The following is a 20,625-nucleotide window of genomic DNA, read 5'->3' as shown; positions in this document are numbered from 1 at the left end:
TAGTTTTACATGATAAATTGCAAAAAGAAAACTACTTTGGGGCACCTTGGTGGCTCAGTCGAGTAAGCGTCCGACTCTTGGTTTCAGCTCAGATCATGATCTAACGGTTTGTGGGTTTGAGCCCTGCACTGGGCTCTGTGCCAGAGCCTGCTCGGGATTCTCTCTCTCTCCTTCTCTCTCTGACCCATACCTGCTTTCTCTCTCCTTCAAAATAAATACACACACATACAAAGAAAAGAAAATTACTTTGTTTTTCTCAGACCACTGCTTCAGTCACATTCTATCAGCTGGTCAGTGGCTTTGGATAACATTTTTGACAGATTTTGTATGCATGATTCTAGTTCGCATCAGCCAACAGGTGTCATAGTGAACATTGAAATAAAAAGGAGTTCGATAAGATGGGACTACAGAGATAACGGCAAGAGTAAGGAAGCCAAGAAGTCATGAAGCACTCGGGGGGTCTGCCAGTGGTGGACCCCGATACCAGCAATAGTTATGCCTTCAGAGGTAAGATTTGGGAGTTGTGACTTGAGCCCTTGAAGCAGGAAACCAAACTTTAGCTATGGGGCTCTGCCAGAGTTGTCACCATGGGTAAGAAAACACAGGCATTACCCAGACATCCCCAGTAGAGGGTATAAGTGAAGTAAAAGGGCTTAAATTCTCTTTCTTTCTCTCTCTGATGTCCGGCTGGTGTGATGCCCTAGCTGGACAGACACAATCAGAAGTCACAGGATACGGGGAGCCAAAGAGATGCAATGTACTGGGGTCACCATACTGGGCAAGGAACAGGGCAGGAAAGAACCAGAATGCATCAGAAAGTGGAAACCTAGAATAACCAGTATAATATAGCTTTTGGGTATATTTCAGACAATAAAACAGTATCATTTTCAAATTTAAAAGTCCAGTCTAGTCTATAGAAAAACTTGAGTCACACATTTAGCCTAAGGCCACTTCCTTTCCACCCCTAGAGGCCAGCAGTGGCCACCACATTGACAGTCTTTTTTTTTTCTCCCTCCTATCCATGGTGTTACCTCTGGCTTCTCTAGGGATCGGGTAGGTTGTGGGGGGTTATGAATAGAAGAAACAGGATTTTTTTTCTCAATATTTTTCTTGTCCTTACTTGACTGATAAAAGCTTTCTGTCATGGCAAGCCTCCGAAATGATCATTCATTTATGGGCTATTTGTGGGATCATTGGATTGGGGACCTTCACATCATGAACTGTGATCTTTTACATGGACTATGCACTGTCCTGCTGCTGTTTTGAGATGTCCCTCAGCTTCTGTCCTCTAGTGATGTCAGAAGACTGGTGGCTTTCTATATAGGTCACTCATCTGAGTCATCTTTTCCTCTAAAACTGTAAGTTATAGAAAATTGGTAGTAAAGCAAATGATTCGTGTTCATAGAAATGCAGATTGTGTCCGGTTAAGTGCTATTGATTACTGCCCTCTGGATTGTTGCCCGTTTTGCATCTATTAAGCAAATGAATTTCAACATTTTTGTTGGGTTTCTATGTTTGTCTGTTCTTTGGATTCTTTTTTTAAACCCGTTGTGACCACTTACCAATTCCCTCGTTAGCAAATGTGCTAAAATCTTTGATACGTGTTTATTTTACATGAAAGCCACGGTTTTACCTTTGTTTCTTTAAATATCCTTTATCAAAATGTTATGACCTTTCTTTCCTAGTATCTACTTGCTCCACCGCCTGGTGGAGAGGTCCTTTCTAGATGGCTTACTTATCCACATCCGACAACTTCCTCCTGGTTTATGGGAACTCAGACACCCATGACTTATCCAAAGGCGGAAGTACAGTGATGCTAACTTCTACTCTCTCTCTCTCTCTCTCTCTCTCTCTCTCTCTCTCCTCATTCTGCAGTTCAGAAGAGCTACAGACAGGTGTGGGCCAGAGAGGGAACTATTCTCATGGTTTTCTTAAAGACATGCATAATTTCGCAAACTCTTTTATCTGTTATCTTTTTTTTTTTAATCTCATGGAGAGGGAAACAAGAACACTACAGAACTGTTTATAGCTTACAAATTCCTACAATCACCCCACCTCTGCCACCTTCCCCACTTATTTAGTCCTCCTTTTGATTGGTTTTCAGGATCAGTTTGCAATTGTTGCAGACTGCATTCCCTGGGAAGCAGGCTCTGGTAAGAAGAATAGTATGCAAGGTTTTTGGGAGTGCTTTCAACATGTAGGGTGGAATGAAGGGAGAAGGATTTGGGATAGAGAGGGGTTTAGCTATGATGCAGTCACAGCAAAGCCCTCCACAGATTCTTTGGAGGGTTCCAAATCTTCGAAGGCCATTTCGAGTTGTCTGAATTTGACGCAAGAAGGCCAGTCCTTTTTAAACCTTCATCAGCCTATGATGGGATATGGGTTGCCTCTGGGAAGGAGAAAATATCAACTTTGTTTAGCCAAGTACAAGTTGTGGAGAGTCACCCAGGTTACCATACCCCAGAATTAAGTGGAATGAGTGTTTTGGTCTTTGAGTGGGAATCTGGTCCGGGGTCAGGGGCGGGGGTGGGGGTGGGGAAGAGTGTATATCTGCTCATGAATCCTAGAGCAATATACTTAACACCTTGTGGTGTGTTAATATTAATGTGGAGGCATTTGTTTGTCTATGTTCACAGCATCCTTGGGACTTTACCCCATAGGTATCAGATATCAGGAACTGCCTCGCTCAACATGCAACTATGAGTTATATACATACATAGGTGAGTATGTATATAATGTTTTAAAGCGTATAGAGGTATTTGAAAAGAAAATATTACCACTGCGTGTCTCTAGGTAGTGAAATTTTCTTGCCCTCTTTTTTTTCCTTTTAACATTTTACAGATTCTTGAATTTCTTGAATTCTGTCAGTAAAAACTCAGCATGTAGAGGCTATGAATTAAAAAAAAATAAGCAAGCAGACAAACACACAGATAAGAAAAATAAACTCAGAGCCCACTTTAGTTCATGAAAGAAAGCATTAAAATACATTCAATAGCTCTTGGCTTCAGGTGAAGACATCACCTCCACTGCTTCTGGGCAAAGACAGAAGAAATCGAATTGCTGACACCATGACTTCTGTGGTAGAATGGGTGCCTCCACCATCATACTTGCCTGAAAATTGATTCTACACAGAAGCAAGTTTGCAAAAACAATTTTACATGGGTGTGTTTGATCCACACGGTCTATGTGACATGTCCACACCCTAGTTTTATGTCTCTATTTTCAGCATGCAGGATTTATAAGGCACAGAAGTTTCCAAAATAAGGAGTACTGAAAAGGTGCTTAGTAACCAGAAAACATAACAAGTGACCATTACCATATATTTTCAATATAATTAGAAAAAAAAGTAATCTTTAATTAGAAAAGATAAAACTTTTGACACTCATATCTAGACTTCTAACTTCCTTCCTATAAGCCTGTTGTTTACGCTTCAAAAAGCGATTTTTAAAATACATTTGAAATACGATTAACCAGTAAAACCAGCCCGTGTTTACAGTACTGTTTCATGTTCTAAGGCTAGTTTTTCCCTATTTGGAAAGTAGGAATACTGATATCCGTTATGAAATGTTGTTTGTATTCTAGAAAATGATTATGAAGTGACAGACTTGTAGTAGTCATTGGTTAAACAGTAACTGAGCATCATTAATGTTACAGGTATCCTTATTGTCAATGCTCTATTGATAAGAGTAGGGCAGACATTCTCTCTCTCCGGTAATTTTATTATCTACATGCATGTTTAATGCAGAGAAAAAGTGTTGACTATTTTCCTGTAGGCTTTTCTATCCTCGGATCTTTGGCATACATATTGTTATTCTTATATAGCATTTTGATCTTCAGCTTCCTGAGAATGTGTCACACCTACACATTGTCCCTGTCATTGGCCATTCTGTTCTTAGTTCATGGAACATTTCCTCATAGTTATCCTTGCAATAAGTGTCAGCATTCTTTCCCCTGAACAATAACATCTCGATCATGAAGCGCTTAGTTTACAATGAGAAGAAGATAATGACCCTGAGTAAAATTTCTAAACTAATTAAATATCGTTTTTTTTTAAAGTCTTAGAACTAAAATGTCCAAAGATCATACCCCGTGAAGATATTCTAGGGAGGCTTTTGTAGAATGGAGTATTCCTGGATTATATTCATCAAAGATGCCTCACTTTGTTTCACACAGAAGCCCATGTTCATCAAGTAGCTTTATAGAAACAACAGGGGCACCTGGGTGGCTCGGCCGGTTCAGGGTCCTTGGTCTCAGGTCATGATCTCATAGTTCATGAATTCGAGCCCCAACGTGGGGTTTTGTGCTGACGGCCCAGAGCCTGGAGACTGCTTCGGACTCTGTGTCTCCCTCTCTCTCTGCCTCTCCCCCACTTGTGCTCTATCTCTCTGTCTCTCAAAAATAAAATAAACATTAAAATATTTTAAAAAGACGACATATTTAAGATGTATCTTTACCTGAAATCTTTCGTATTTCATTGATGAAATCGTATTTTGGCCGCCGCTAAAGTCAACAAAAGAAGGACTTGACAAATTAAGAATTACGTCTTGCTTTTCTCCTCTCATAACATCTGACACCTTGTATTAAACCAGGTAGTTGACAGTTCTCCCTTCACTATACCGTATGCTTCAGGAAGAGAGGCGTAGCTCCTGCCCGCAGCCTTCTCCCAGTCTCCTGGCACAGTTAAGAGTATAGAGTTGACTCCAAAAAAGTGTTTGAGAGGCTGCCCTGAATTTAAAATGAACTACTTTCCAAATCCATGGGAAATCACTGTAAACATTATTTCAGGCAGTGTCAAATATTTCTTCACTCTCCTACTTTAACAATCCTTTCTCAGCTGTAGTTTGTCACGAGAAGGTAACCAGGGGTTGAAAATAGAGGTAAGATACAGTTTTCTGTAGATATTCCTCCTAGTTCTTCCCATTTCTTTGGGAACGCTTGATTATTTTCAGTGATAGCAAGTGACATCTGGATACTTCCACAGGGAAATTAGCTCTGTGGTCCCCAGGCTGGAGTTTTCTTCTGTGTAATGAGACCACCAGGATGTTACATCAGGCAGTCCAGAATCAAGACATGCAGTTTACTTTCATTGGCTAAAAGAGCAAAATCAAGGCATACAACAGATCTGCTGTACCAAAAAATGTATTGGCCATTCTTGCGGGATCAGCACGATTTATATTTTATGAGCAGGAGGCAATTCAACATTATACCTACAATGGACTAAAATATTTTCCTTTTGCTATGTTTAATGGAGTGGAAAGAAGATGGGTAGTTCAGCTGGTAGGTATGAAATTGAGCATATACCTGGGTTTGACTTTGGTGTGTGCCATTTTGGTGAAAATCATGAATTCCATGTGTCCTGGGGCAAAAAAGAAACTAACTCAAAGGATCAGATAGTAGGCAATATTTCCTCCACCCTATGTGGCAAGATTTTGAAATATTGGTATGCAGTGAGTGGCGCTCTGATCAAGGTTGCATTCTAGAATTTCTACTGCATATATATGGGTTGTTGATTATAGGAGCATCTACAATGTTTCGTATATGACCTATAAGTGTAGCAGTATGAAAATTTTTACTCTGAGGATTGTTGACATGTTTATACACCTGACCAGTAGGACATCCCGTGTGTACATTCACATAATGCAGGATACATGCCATAATACGCTCATTAAGCCCATCTGAATGAGGTTTTGCCTTATGATTGGTCACAACCATGAGAAAGGCATCATCCTTTCCCATGAATATAGAGACACTAAAACTGGACTTCTTACAGTAGAAGGACGTCTAGCAAACGGCGTGCTTAACATTAAGGAATTGGAACTTGGTGGGGGGAAAGCAAAACCAAGTTCTGATTTTACATGATGCAAGAAAATTTGATAATTTGAGAAAATAACACTCTGTGGTAAAGAAAGCACAAAAACTTGTGCTTTGGTGGAGTCATGGAGACATTGCAATGTGTGACAAATACGTAAGGGAATGTGTTGTTAGACATTCAAACTGCTTAAAAGCTTATGTTTGAGGGAGTTTAGGGTAATGTCTGTGTTTTATTTATGATAACATTTCTTTTTCTTGTTGAAATTTCAGCGATCCTTGAATACATTTATCAGATCTTATCATCATTCAACTGTTTTAAGAAAAAAAAACAGAAAAAAAAACGTCTCAATTGTACCTCGGGGGACAAATCAAACCACAAGCTAACATATGGGTGAGCGGTTAGACTAACACCAAGTATGTTAAGTTGGTGAGAGAGAGTTCAGTAAAAAGTGAGTCCGAGAGGCAGTTAGGACTGACTAAAGAATATACATTTTCAAATATCTTACTAATATCCTTTATTTCCCCCCAAATTAGGATTATCTGTATTTAAAATCTTGCTGTCTTATTTTGTATTCTTATTTTTCACTTACCTGTTGACTCCTTAGAACTGATTTAGTGCTTAAATACATTTTTCCAAAAACCTACAAAACCATGAAGGTAAGTTTTTCGGTATCCAATATGGTGCTTTATCTCCATCACTAAATGCCACGTCTGCTTTATGAGCAGGTGGTTTACAACTTATTATAGTTAGTTCATATTAATATTACATTATTTGAATTGTATTATTTGCAATGTGTTTATGAATTGCCTCACCGTCATTCATGAATTATATTATTTTATATTTACATAATCTGCAGTAAAAGTATTTACAATTTTCACGATCATTTAAAAATACTTCAGATTTTAGATAGATCTCTTTAAGCGAATTCTAACTACGAAAATTTAAGTAAACGTAAGGGAGAAACACTCACAATACAATTATTATTCAGGATTCTTGGTCTCAAACATTGTTAAAAATAGATGATATTGACTGGGTTGAACCGCTGAAGAAGAGCCATACACATGAGGTTCTGTTATTGATGAAGGGCTACATGGTATTAAAGTGAAAGAGAAGGAACCGCTTCGTTGTGTTTCTGGGTGTCGGTGTTTGAACTCAGGGTTACAGACATCAAAGTCAGAAAGACATGCTGGACAAGAAATTGCAAACATGAACAGCGTGATCAATGTAGTGACTCATGGTTACCTGGCCATAAGACAATACAAAAGAGAAATCCTTCTATTCGCTCTTAATAAATGGATTTTCTGCCTAGCAGTGATTGTTGGGTCTTTAAGAGTATTTTAGATAGAGGTTTTCAGGGCATTCAGCTACCATTGAAACCACCTCAAAAAATTGGCAAGATATTTGGCAGGAAAGATTGGGGAGAGGAAGTAGATAGAGAGGAATAAAGAACTAGTATCTGTATAAAAACAAGTGTTTTTGTTTTTTGTTTTTGGGAATTTAGATTAAGAAGTCTCCAGTGGGGCACTGTTGTATATCTTAAGCTGCACTAAAAGATTCTGGATTATATAGTTTTTACAGAGGTAAGCTATTTTTTTTTTTGACTCCAGTGCAAACATTTTTAACAACAGATTCAGTCTGGTTTTTGTCCATTGAAATATTTCCTGTAGTAATAGTAAGATAATCCTACCCTGTTTTGAAGAACTTTGATGTCTTTAAATCAATCCATAATATATTTTTGATTCGGTACTATTTGTAATATAGATTTTTAAATTCATTCTCACATATTTTGTTCTGTTTTCCTACCAATATATATGCTAATGTGTTCACATATATTGATAGAGCCTTAGCTCTATATTGTATTATTGGATTGATTTTTTCCTCCTTTTTAATTGTAATTTCAGAGTGTGTATAACAGTTTACAATTACAAAAGTAGGAATGAGTAAATTATTTAATATGTACACTTTATGATTGTGGTGGACTTCTCCTAGTTTTGTAAATCTCCTTTTCTTACTGCATCTTGGATCTCATAATAATGATGTAGATGAGTTCTTTTAAAAATATTGGAGTCACCCCTGGGTGGCTCAGTTGGTTAAACATCTGACTTTTGATTTAGGCTCAGGTCATAATCCTGGGGTTGTGAGATCAAGACCCCTAGGTTTGGGGGGTTTGCACTGGGCTTGGAGCCTGGTTAAGATTCTCTCTCTTCTTCTCTCTCCCCCTCCCTTGCTCATATGCTGCACAAGTGTGTGTTCACATGCTCTCTTTCTTTCTCAAAAATATTGGAATTTTTTTAAAAAATAAAACTGATATGTCTATAGTTTTGCAAGCCATCGGGCATTCCAATTCATTAGGTAAAATCTAGAGGTAATAAGATTATGTTATTATTAATGCTTTCAAACAATGAAAAAAGAAAATACAGAAATTTGAATCAGTAAATAACATTATCTAACTGCTGACTTTCTGTCTTTTCAAAACTGGGTTCATCCTCATTTACCTTTTAGCAAGATAATGTTTTTATCAAAGGCTATGTAGTTTTATTCTCATAAATCTTTAACAAAAACGTTTGGAGATCTAAACTTGAAACAAATAAAATTAAAGGTGCTCTGGGAACAAATGAGCTTTTAAAATACAATGTATAAGAAAGCATTGTGAAATAACAATTGGATTATAGAACTGCTCGTTCTGTATGTTATTACTAAATATAAAAATGCCACGCTTCTCCAGAGTCTCTAATGCTACAGCCTTAGCTCACATGCAATCTGAACTCTTGTAAAAGGAGAAATGATGATCTAGGTCTAAAGCAATTTTTATGTAGTATGTAATTTTATTTACTTGTCATCAAAACCAGGTGTGTCAAATATTTATGTGCAGACATAGAAGCTTTCATGAATATTAATAGCCAGTTAGGTAAGAGAATCGAATTCAAAGTGATAGCATAAATAAAACAAAAGGGAAATTCTTGGGGTAAATTAGAAAATTTTTATTTAAAAAATATTGCTATCTGAATATTCGATAGACAGGTGATTTGAAAGCATTTCTTTACACAATGACATGGAGAATTCATGTAAGTGAAATCTCAGGTAACAATATAGCTCCTTGCCGAAAAACCTAGAGCAGCATTTCCAAAGATATGGTTCAGTATGCTACTCTCTGTTAAAAAAGGGTCTCTGCTTCAGTAACTGGGAGACATTGCAAAATGTGTCTCCATGTTGAAGTTATTAAACATGTATTAATCTTTAAGTAAAAAAAAATTGTATGACTTTACTTGTCCAGTCGTTCTCATGGTTTTTCTTGTTCACTTGTTTTGTCCATGTGACTTTTTTTTTTTTTTTTTTTTGTTTTACCCCCTTGCTTATATTTTGTGGAACTGGTGTGTAATGAAACATACATTTGAAGACACCAATGCAATGTGATATGTCTGCATTAAGAGACTTATATCCTAGTCTGGTTTTAGGTGAATATCACCTATTTCCACAGGCTGATTTTTTACAGAAAAATTAATTGAAGAAAGCACATATTTGTAGAATATCCTCTACTCATGAAAAATAAAAGGCATATTATCATAGAAGAAATAAAGGATCAGTTTATCTTCTGAGTAACTATTTTAATCTAAGATTCACTTTATTAGAGGTCTCGATCTTTATAATAATATTTATTTACCACTATTTTCCCAGAGACTTCTCTTCTTCCTAAAATAAATGATGTTGTTATAATGGCAAAGCCTTTGTTCTAATGACACACACTTATCACATTTGACTATCATTTGTACTAAATACTTTTATTTATATTTACTTTAAAAAAACAATGAATATGCATTTAAAATTTTTACAATATATTGCATGTATTTTTAAATAATGCCAATAAAACTAATTTATAAAACGATAGAATACACTATTTAGAAATTTTATTGGAATGTAAATATTTTATTTTAAAAATAATTTGACTGAAGTTATATTTTAAAATTAAAATGTACAAGATTATATTTTTGGAAGATATGTTATACATCTTAAAATTATATAGGGATATTAGCTAAACTGATATATATTATATTGTCTCAGAAAGTGAAGTTATGTGGTCAAAATTCATTCTTTCCTCTTGTTATCCGAAATATACAGCGATTATTTTTTTGTTTAGGTATAAAACTTTCAGCCTTTTAAAAAGTATGAAATGTACTATATAGGAGTAAAAATTAAAAATTCATAATACTTAAAAATAGGTAAGATTTTAAAACAGGAGGCAAAAATAAACCCCAAAACCTCAAAACCAAGAAAAAAAAGATGTGATTCCAGCACACTCTTAAGGTAGAGAACATGTTTTTCTGCAAACAAGGCTAGTAATCGTGGAAAAAAATACAAGGACTTTCATGCATTTTTGTGAAGAGTTGACATACAACTCCCAAATTACCCAAAGGAAACTAAAGGTGTGCATGTTAGATTACCTAAATTTGGGGTAAGCATAATTGCATTATGAAGAGTTTCCTATACATTGAATAATCATAAGGTCGTTTCTATGAAAAGTCTCATAATTGAGTTTTTTGAGTGGCCCAATTTTCAAATAAAAATAGAGCATGTCTTTGTTAGTGTAGGATAAAAATGAGATGCAGCTAATTGAATTTTCCATAGTCAAGCAATTACTAAGTGAATTCTGCTGAAAATTTTTGCCCAGTAACACTTTTATATTAGGAAAATCCAGTCTTTTATTTGAAAAAAGCAGCTTCTTTTGTTGCAGATGTTCCTATTTGCAAATAGTGAATTTGGGTGTTTAGGTTAAGATCATTTTGTTGAATTCCTTGGGTAAAGAAAAGTGTCCCAGTTATATCTTAATCTATTTGATAAATGTATTTGGGGAAAAGTGCAGGGAATTAAATGAAAACTTGTAGGTACCAGATTATTACTAGCTTAAATACATCTTCAGATTCAGAAATGCTAACCTAGTCAAACAGTGAATAATTAATACTTAAAGCCATGTACTTTTCCTTCTGTTTATTTTTTGAGATGATTCTTCTTTTCTGAGGTTATGAAAAACCAGACTAATCCAGACACCATGGACTGAGAAGCTAAACCTGTGGAAATTGCATCACTTGAAGGATATTATGTGTCTTTTATTTTCTCAATATATTATTCAGTGTGTTGAAGTCATCATGGAGGGAATCGTGTTTGTAAATAATGGCTTTGAGTTGAATACAAATGATGCATTTTAATGAGAATAATTGCCTTTAATCTTTGACTATTTTTTAGATATCAATTTCGCTTTAATTTTCAAAATATAGTTCTTATCATTCATTGACCTTTTGAACACATTATGTTTTATGGGCAATGACTGATCACTGCTCTTAGGTTAAGCAGACATCTGAATTCCCTTTCAGGATCCATTTACACACCATCATAGAATTTAGAGGCATGGTAGGACAGAAACTAAAACCATTTCCTGATAATTCATATCAAGTTGTTGCCGTTACACGGAATGGATTAAATGTATTTCCCCACCAGATCAGGACAATTTAACACATTGTTGCAGATAAAATGACAATTTTCTTTGACATTTTCAGTGCAGCATCTTAAATTTGAAAGTATACGGCTAAACTAGGTAAAAAACTATACGTTTTATACAAAGTAGCCATGTTCAAATAGTGCTCAAGCTTATCTTGTATGTTGTCTTGTAGAGTTTATTCCAGTAACTTTTATGCTACGAAAGATTTTAACAGTTTTTGCATTTATCACATTATCATGGTAACTCAACTAGATCAATCTTATTTCAACTTTTAGGAATTTAGAAAGTAGAGTACAATCATATAGAAGCATTTTCTAAATGTGGATTAAGATACTGATTTTAAATACAGAACAAAAACAGAGAAAGAAAGATAAAGTTGAGGCTGAAGAGACTCAATTAGATTTATATTCCGTTTCCTGATCTTTAGTAGGATAAGAGATCATTTAATTTTCCTGATCATGACACAAATATGGACCAGGGATTACGTTGGGCCACTATTAAAAAAAAAAACCCTTTACTTAAACTAGATTATGAAATAACACCTAAGGACAACTTTAGAAATATGTATGGATTTTATAAGTCTATAAGGTATTTGTGTCTATTTGGCTTTACCCATTTAGGGGGTGGTGAAAACAGGGTAGGTCATTTGGGCTTTTTTTAAGCAGTGTGGGGACGTTGATGGATCAGTCAGAGCCTCCAAAATATTTTTAGATTCAACATTGACAGTAAGTGTGCTCCAAACTGAAATGATTTATCCTAGAAAAAAAAAGTTATTGTAATGCAAATGATGGTTACTCTAAGTTGCTAATATTAGATACTAGTCCTCTGATTTGATTGTTTTTGTTTTAAGTGTTCTAATTGGCAAGTATTTATCACCATGCATTTTCTTATGCTAACTATGCTAAGATAACCATACCGCATAATAACAAGCCATATTTAAAGAAGTGACTTGAGCTGTATACTCTTTAAAAAACCATAAAATCTAAAGGTTCTGAATTGGAAAATTATCTGGCTCAAACCTCTCTATATTATGTATTAAAACTTTGAAAATTGAATGTTGGAGCTTTCAAATACCGCATTGCTTTTAGGCCAGTCATTATGGTTGGCATAAAGATTTATTGGACTATTCTGGGGACATTGTAACAACACAAAATCTTAGGATGCCTAAGTAAAAAGAATAACTTACCCAAACCCCTCTCTTCATATAATTCTACTTTTCCTTAGGGGCAAATGACCAAGGTGTATATTTGTAATTCAGTGTTTTCCATGATAAGTATTTGTCAAATGCCTTTAGAATAATTCAAGACACAAAGCTGATAATCTATTACTCAATCATTAAAACTGCAGGAATAGTAAGAATCTTGTCACTTGACTCAATAGATGAGTCCCAGAGAGAGAGACAAAATTGCTTTAGCTTGGGATATATTTTGTGATAATACTCGGGTCGATTTTATAGCTGACTTCTTCTAATAGATACATGAAGAGGAAAAACAACTAATAAGTCATTTGATGTAATATGAGAAACGTTGAAGTTTCAAGCGTTTTGTAAGGGCTACAATCCAGAGTAAATATGGCCTCCCAGTAGAAGGTGGTTACATTATGAATTAATACATTTTTTTTTCAGTACATCGAGGATTTTATTTTTTATCATTAGCATTCTGAGATTTATTTTTTGAAGGGGAGATATTTCATAGTAAAATAATTTTTGTTGATACTGGGTAAAGCATCATACTCACACAGAAAGAAGCATAATTTTCCACATGTAATCAGGACATAAAATCAACAGCAATAATGGTCTGTGTTAAAAGAGAGGATGTCTGACGCTAAAACATGAAACCTTACATGCAATTATGACCTAAGCCATGATATCAGTTTATGACTTTGAATTCTATAGATTGAAAAATTGCTGTGAATATTTATTCTTGAATTTTTTAGAGAGAGTGTGTGAGGAGGGAGAGGGAGAGAATCTTAAGCAGGCTTCACTCTCAGTGTGGAGCCCTATGTGGAGCTCAATCCCATGACCCTAGGATCATGACCTGAGCCTACATCTTGAGTCCAATGCTCAACCAACTGAGACACCCAGTCTACTGAAATCTTGATACTAACTTCCTAATTAACTTCTGTTATGACAATTTTCCTAATTGACATCCTTGTATTCAGGTGGTTGGGTTGGCCACATTCTACCCCAGATCACCAGATAATGTTATAAAGAAAGCCCTTTGTGACTTGAAATTACAAGGTTATTCTTTTTCTTCAAGTGCTTATTATAAAGAGTGAGACTCACCCTGTCAATCTTTGCTTATTTTCTTCCTAGAACTTTTCATTTTATGAGATAATCTTATTTATTTTTGTACTATTTGTGATCCACATTTCCTTGCCAATCCAGAAGCTCCACAAGAGTCAGGGCCTTTTCTATCTCTGGTTGGTTGGCTACTATTGGTTTACCAATTCCTAGACTAGTAAAATAGTGCCTGACATATGTAGGTACTTGTTATCATTTATTAAATAAATGAGCAAATGAATGCATTAAAATCAACTAAACATAAAAAGTCTAATAGTTGATTTACTTAACTTCTCTGAAATACAACTTTCTTGTCTATAAAACTGGGAGTAATTAAATTTAATCCAAAAAAGAGGTGAGATTATAATTAAAGAAGTAACATTAATTAAGTGTCTTAATTCAGTGTACAATGAACAATATAGCTTAACCCATGTTAGTTAACTTACTTCTATCTTTGAACAGTAGACTGTCACGTAAAATTGTTATCCAGAGCCCAGATAATTTACATAACTCAGGCAATTCCATTGTGGACTTTGAATTACAGAATGGACCATAATTCATCAAATGCTTGACAACTGCCACCTCTATTCCTTATTCGTTTCATTTCGGTACATTGCTTTATAGGTTATACTGCCACATTAGAGTAAAAGTAAATCTTATATAGCACAGAATTAAACCCTTTAAAACCATAAAGCATATTAAGGTGATATTGATGCATTTAAAAGTAGTTTGTATTTAACGTCTTTATTTTACAATTTAGGAAACTGAAGCCTAGTGTCGAGTTGAAAGAACTTGAAAATCATTTCACTGCTAAAATAGGGCAGATGTACTACAATTAATCAATCACTCCAGAACCCCTGACATTATAAATGATCATGTCACTCTTCCTGGAGAGCTTCAACTTTGTTCTGGAATCATTCTCAGTACAGCGTCCCATACTGATAGCCCCTTTCAGAGTTGGTCAGAGTTGGCATGCAAGGTGAATCCATGTGCAATCACAAATGAAATTTAAACCTCTTGCTTAGATTAGATGTATGCAGATTATTGAATGACAGAGCAATACAGGAATTAGAATCTGATTTTTTTTTTTACTTCTACTTTACTGATGCTCCTTTCTTAAAAATCAAATCCATTTACTTGTAAGGACTGCACTGCTTCAAGATGGATAATGGATCACAGTAAAAATAAGTCATTTGTAGATGTCCAAAGTTGATATGTCAAAGGAAACTTATATTTTAATATTTTACTTTGAAATTTCAGTTATTATTTAATGAATTTAAATTTTTTATATTATGGTGCTCTGCTCTAAAGCCATAACTTATTAAATTTATTTTTTTTTCTGGGCTTTTAGATCACCTTTAAACAGCGACTTCAGTATAATGTGCTACACATTCATAATATACTGAAATGCCATTAAGTCAGCTATAAATTCAAGACGATCTGTAAAATCCAATTGGGTAGTGAGATTGACCCAAGGACACAAAGTATTACATCTCTCTAGAATTTGGGGTATGTCTTTCTTTGGCTTTATATTTCCTTAATTAATCGTAAGAACAATAGGTAACTTTCCACAGATGTCCAAAAGCCCTTAGGTGTGGTGGCCAATGAATTCAGAATCTTCTGACAAGTTGTAAACATCAAGAAAATACTGAGTTCACCATATTCATAAAATTCAAATGGTATGAAATTTTACCAAGACTTTTCATCTACAGTACTTTTCAAACTGTCACTTTCCTGCATTATAAACCAAACTCATTTATAGACACTGCTATATGACACGTAACAATTGCATAATAAGAAAAACTACATATTTTCAAAAATATCTGGCAAGATCTCACATGCTTTGGATCTATTCCATTTATATTTGACATCTTACACATTTTGTATAATTTGTATACATTTGGGGTAATTTATTCAGGTCTTAATGAATAATAATTATGAATCAATTGAAATTCTCATGCTTTGTAACACTCTGATCCTATAGCATCTTATCTTGTATAACTATTAATAGTGAATAGAGGACAAATTTTTAAATGAAATGATTTCTTTTAAGCATTGTGTTTTCTTTATTGGCCCATGGATAAATACCTAGGCCAGAAGATTCTTTAGAGTTAACACAGGAAATGTTTATACATTGTGAAGCGACATACTTATTTTTCTCTAATGACATATTCTATACCATTTCCTTTTAAATATTGACTTTCAGGAAACTTAAATATAAGCTTAACATTCAACATATTAACTAGTTTTATTTTAATGATCAACCTTTTTGTTCCTTCATTCTTCTCTGTGGCTTTAATTTCATTTTTATTCTGTTTTAAGTGTTGACTCTATGTTATAAGAAATCTGATATTCTTTCTGGTAACAAGTGATATATTGGAAACTAAGTGATCACTACCTAGAAAACCTGATTAGATCAGTTAAAATAATCTGCAAATGTAATTTGTTCTAATATTTAATTGTAACATAACATGCTTTCTGTGCCAAGCCAATGTATTTATCTTATCTTCAAAATTTATATCCACCACGAGAAACAAAAAAATGAGTGGACTGGGCTAGTTCTGAGAAAAAGCATAGTATGTATTTGTAAGGTGCAATTAAATCTTTATGAGACAATCTTTCTCCTTTTAGTATCAATGCTATTTCTTTAAATAACAAAACACCAGAGGGGCAATTTATATTTTCAATAATTTCAAGTTATTCCTTTTTTGAGTTAGAATACTTTTTAACTGGAAGAACATATTTAAAATCACTAGTGATTACTATAATAGCAAGATTTTTCATTACCATATATCTCACTTTCATAGAAAGTAATATTTCTTATTGAAACCGAAGAAAAAAATACATACATATACATACGTATATGTATATATACGTATGTATATGTGTGTGTGTGTGTGTGTGTGTGTGTGTGTGTATATATATATATATATATACACACGTGCCATTGCACGTGTATGTATTTATGTGTAATGATACGGGTCTGTGTAGGGATGTATATTTGAGCAAATAGCAGTTCGTTTAATCTTAGCCCCAGAATCATATCATGGAGACTGCAGAAGGGATGAACTATTAGTTAATTGTTTGGTAAAATGTAGTGACTAAGAATTTTAAATCAATGTGATTCCTCTAGTTTCACTGGACATATGTTTAAGAAGAACAATATGTTCAATTTTTCATAAGGGAAGCATCTTTATCAAGTATAAATATACAGATTAAAGTAAAATTTGAAAAGCATATGTCTTACTAGAATTGGTATCTAAAACACATAATTGAAAAAGGTCTCTAATCACTACAATACCCACATCCCTCCTCTTCAAACTTTTTTTTTTCAGTTAAATAAATGATAGCATGTAAGTTTTGATCCTCTTTGTTTTGACTATCACGTTTAATCATGGTTACACAGTAGCACCAAAATCAGGACAAAATACAAGTATTACAGGAGAGATCTTAAATTATATGAGCTCATTGCATGCTTCAAAGGTCTCATTTTTTGAGGAAAACAAAGTTTCCAACTGCCAAACTGGTGCGTTTTCTCCCAAAAGAAATAGAACCCAATCCACCCCAAACTAAACAAAAGATACAATAGACTGATTTTTGAATAGATAGGTTATCTACAGTTTATGGGACAGGTAGTCCATTTAAATAGAAAAAGATTGATTTTACATAAAGCAAGATAGAGTACAAAAGCACAGCTTTTGTATTTTGGTAATATTGCAATTTTACAAACATATTGCATAGTATGTGTAAGAAAATAGTTCCATTTTTCATATATCTATATATACAAGAAAACATTTACATGAAAATTACAAAACAAAATAAATGAGTAGTGGACCTGGTTTGAAGAATTGTATAAATAACGAGACACTCAAACTTGAAATTACGTATCTCCATTGTTAGCGAATGTCCTTGCACATCTTCAACCCTGTTTGGCTCTTATTTATAAATATTCAGACAAATGAGGTATTAAGACTGCAAAAACATAAACGATCACAGTTCATTATACCTCATTTCCTTTCATGTTTTTCATTGACTTTCTCAAAGAGTGGAACCGCTTCAATCAACACTTAAAAAATAGCCCTCTGGTTCTGAAAGTATTTCAAATTAATTACATTCTCCAAAGAATTTTTACCAAGCAATGAAAGTTGAAACTCCGCTGAGTAAATCCATCCGGTGCCCATTTTAGGATATAGTCTTTATATACTGGTCTTATGAGTATCAAGGAGCTTATTATGCATCTATAAAAGGTAAGTGGACTATACTAACAAAATTTTCCTTCCAAAACCACAACGGTAATTAATGATCTACAGCTCAGAATCCTGCACGGAGGATGTTTACTGCCTCATGTTATAATTATAAGCCCTCCTATTCATTTGAATAAATTAGTAGAAGCAGCAGGGTTGCAGAGCTAAATACAATAGAAATCCCAGTCTTTGGTCTTTGATATTCAGATAACTAATGAACTGCAGTATAAAACAATATGAATAACAGTGTTCAATGAGGTCATTCATTAGTTTATGATTATTTTAAAAGAATAAAAATACAATATCATTTTACTTTGTGATAATGATATTATGCAATATATGCAATATACATTACTATCATATACTACTACATAGAGAAAATACGTTCTCCAGGTATCTTTTAAATATGGTCACATGAACAATTCGAATTAGACCAAAGCTGCTGGAAGAATAAGGTAAGGCCTTACTCTTAAGTAACTCAAATGTGAATTTGGCCTTGATGGCTGTATAGAAAATTTGGCCAATAAATATCTTCAGCTACTTTAATAATTGAATATTAGGATACTGACACTGTTATAAAATATAGCACTTAAATGCATTAAACACTCTCCAGCCTTCTCCCAACTGCTGCTTCACACAGAGATTCCATGTTTGCAGTGACACAATCCATGAGGAGTTTTTATTGCATCCAATGCCAGTTTTATGAAATGAGGCAGAGTCCAATTGAGTAATTCAGAGGGTAGAATATGCAGCAAATTTGAATGGTTATACAAATTCAGCAACTGACTTTGGTGATCAAATTACCTTTTCTTCAGAAGACCAGTGCTTTTTAGTCTGAAGGGGATAAGTAGGAACAGAATGACCAAGAGAGTATTAATATTTGGTAAATATCTCTATGAATTTCCTAAACAGTCATTGTTAATGAGACCCAAATATATTCTCTTTCACATATTTAATGTCAACCATAGTACTGAAGCCTGTCAACGAAGCATTATTTCTAAAAGAGACATTAGCGTCCACAAGGTAAGAGCAAGAAAGAATATAGAAAAAGGAATAAGGAGCAGGGTGCTGGAAAGATCCGCATTTTAACATTTACATGTTAAGGTAGAGAAGATCACTAATGCTAGTTTAGACGATGCTACTGAACTCGAGATTGCTGAGTCTCTTCTTGAGTGAATCAGTGAAATTTAGAGATGAAAGTAACCAAAGGAAACTTCTAGTTGGCTGTACCACTCTCACAGGTAAGTAAACTGTAGCTGAGATAATGAAGCATTTTCCTTAAGTACCTCTCTTGAGTAGATGGGGCAGAACTAGAACTCAAACTCCAGGCTCCGTTTTCAGAGATTTGGGGGACTGAAATCTAAGATTTCCTGATTAGTGTAAAATTTGAAGTATAGATTGATCTTAAATCCTTCAATAAATAATTATGTACCAAACTATCAAGCTTGTGGTTCCTAATAAAATAAGGGGGGGGGGGGGGGAATAGGACCAAGAAGTACAGGGTAGAAATTTTAGAGGTTGAGCAAAAGAAACAGGAAATTTGGAAGTATTTTTTTTTTGAGCGTGTCTCATTTAAATGTTCTAAAAGAACAAGGAATAGTGTGTCTTCTTTGCTTCTCTCCTTTCAACCTCCCCAGAATCCGAACTCAAATACTTGCTGTTCATTCATTCCCAGCTAAAAATTTTAATGCTAGGAATACTGTCAATCCCTTTCTTTCCTCGTATGCTCCCTGCCTGTGGGCCTGCCTTCCTCCCTTCTTCTCTTCCCGCCTTCTCCAGGATAAACAGAGTTTATTATCTATGTGGGACACCTTAAAGGAATTATTTTTTTTCCGAGTTAAATTTAGGAAAGATGAAACCTGCATCTAAGTAAACTGCACTATATTTATATGTGTTGTCATATAAAAAAATGCTATTGGAGAAATATGATGAATCTGTTTAGTCTGCAGTTAAAGAAACTCTGTAATAGGAAAGAACCAAGCCTTCATTTATGAGGAAATGAAGGACTTTTAGGAGCAATCGTCTATGCCTTCAATAGAAACTCAAACTCTGAGGCTGAGTCTATACTTAGATTTTCAGGAATCTAAAACAGCCAGCCGAGTAATTTAAACCAACCACTCAGTGTTGGATAGGAAAAGCCATCTGTATCACTATTTTTTTGTACTAAATCAAACAGATATTTTTACATCATTCAGACCTAGTCTAAATCTCAACATATATTTCAAATTGTGTCTATACCATTTCATAACCTATTTGAATGCGAAATTGGACAGCCCGTCACTGGAATTGGATTTTATACCATTTGTCTCCTCATTCTCTTTCCTTTTTTTCTCCTCTTATGACATATGATTTTACATTTCAGCGGCCCTTCCACCTCCTAAAATATTTGCTCTTGGAATTAGAACATGTTAGAGCTGGAAGGAATCTCAAGAGACCATTTGACTCAGTACTTTTGTCGTATAGTTGAGTAAACTGGAGTCTGGAGATATCCCCAGACTGCCTAAATCAGCTCACTGATCAGTAGAGGACAGAGCTGAGATTAGAAACAGCGCTAATTACTAATCAAAAGAATTGTTACCATTTGACTAAAAAAACTTTCTAATTGTTTTAATTGAGGGATGTTTAGAACTTGAATATGTCCAAATTAATGCACAGTGTTTTCCTAAAAGGTCCATAACACAGTGATTAGCACCCATAATTTCTCAAAACTTCTTGTGTTATATACTTCGTGTACTTGGCTAACCCAGCATGAGAATTTCTCATATTAAATTCTAATGTTTTCATTTACAGAAGTTGA

This window comes from Felis catus, chromosome B1 (assembly GCF_018350175.1).
Source record: "Felis catus isolate Fca126 chromosome B1, F.catus_Fca126_mat1.0, whole genome shotgun sequence".
Classification (NCBI taxonomy): Eukaryota; Metazoa; Chordata; class Mammalia; order Carnivora; family Felidae; genus Felis; species Felis catus.
Note: the sequence above shows the minus strand (reverse complement) of the source record.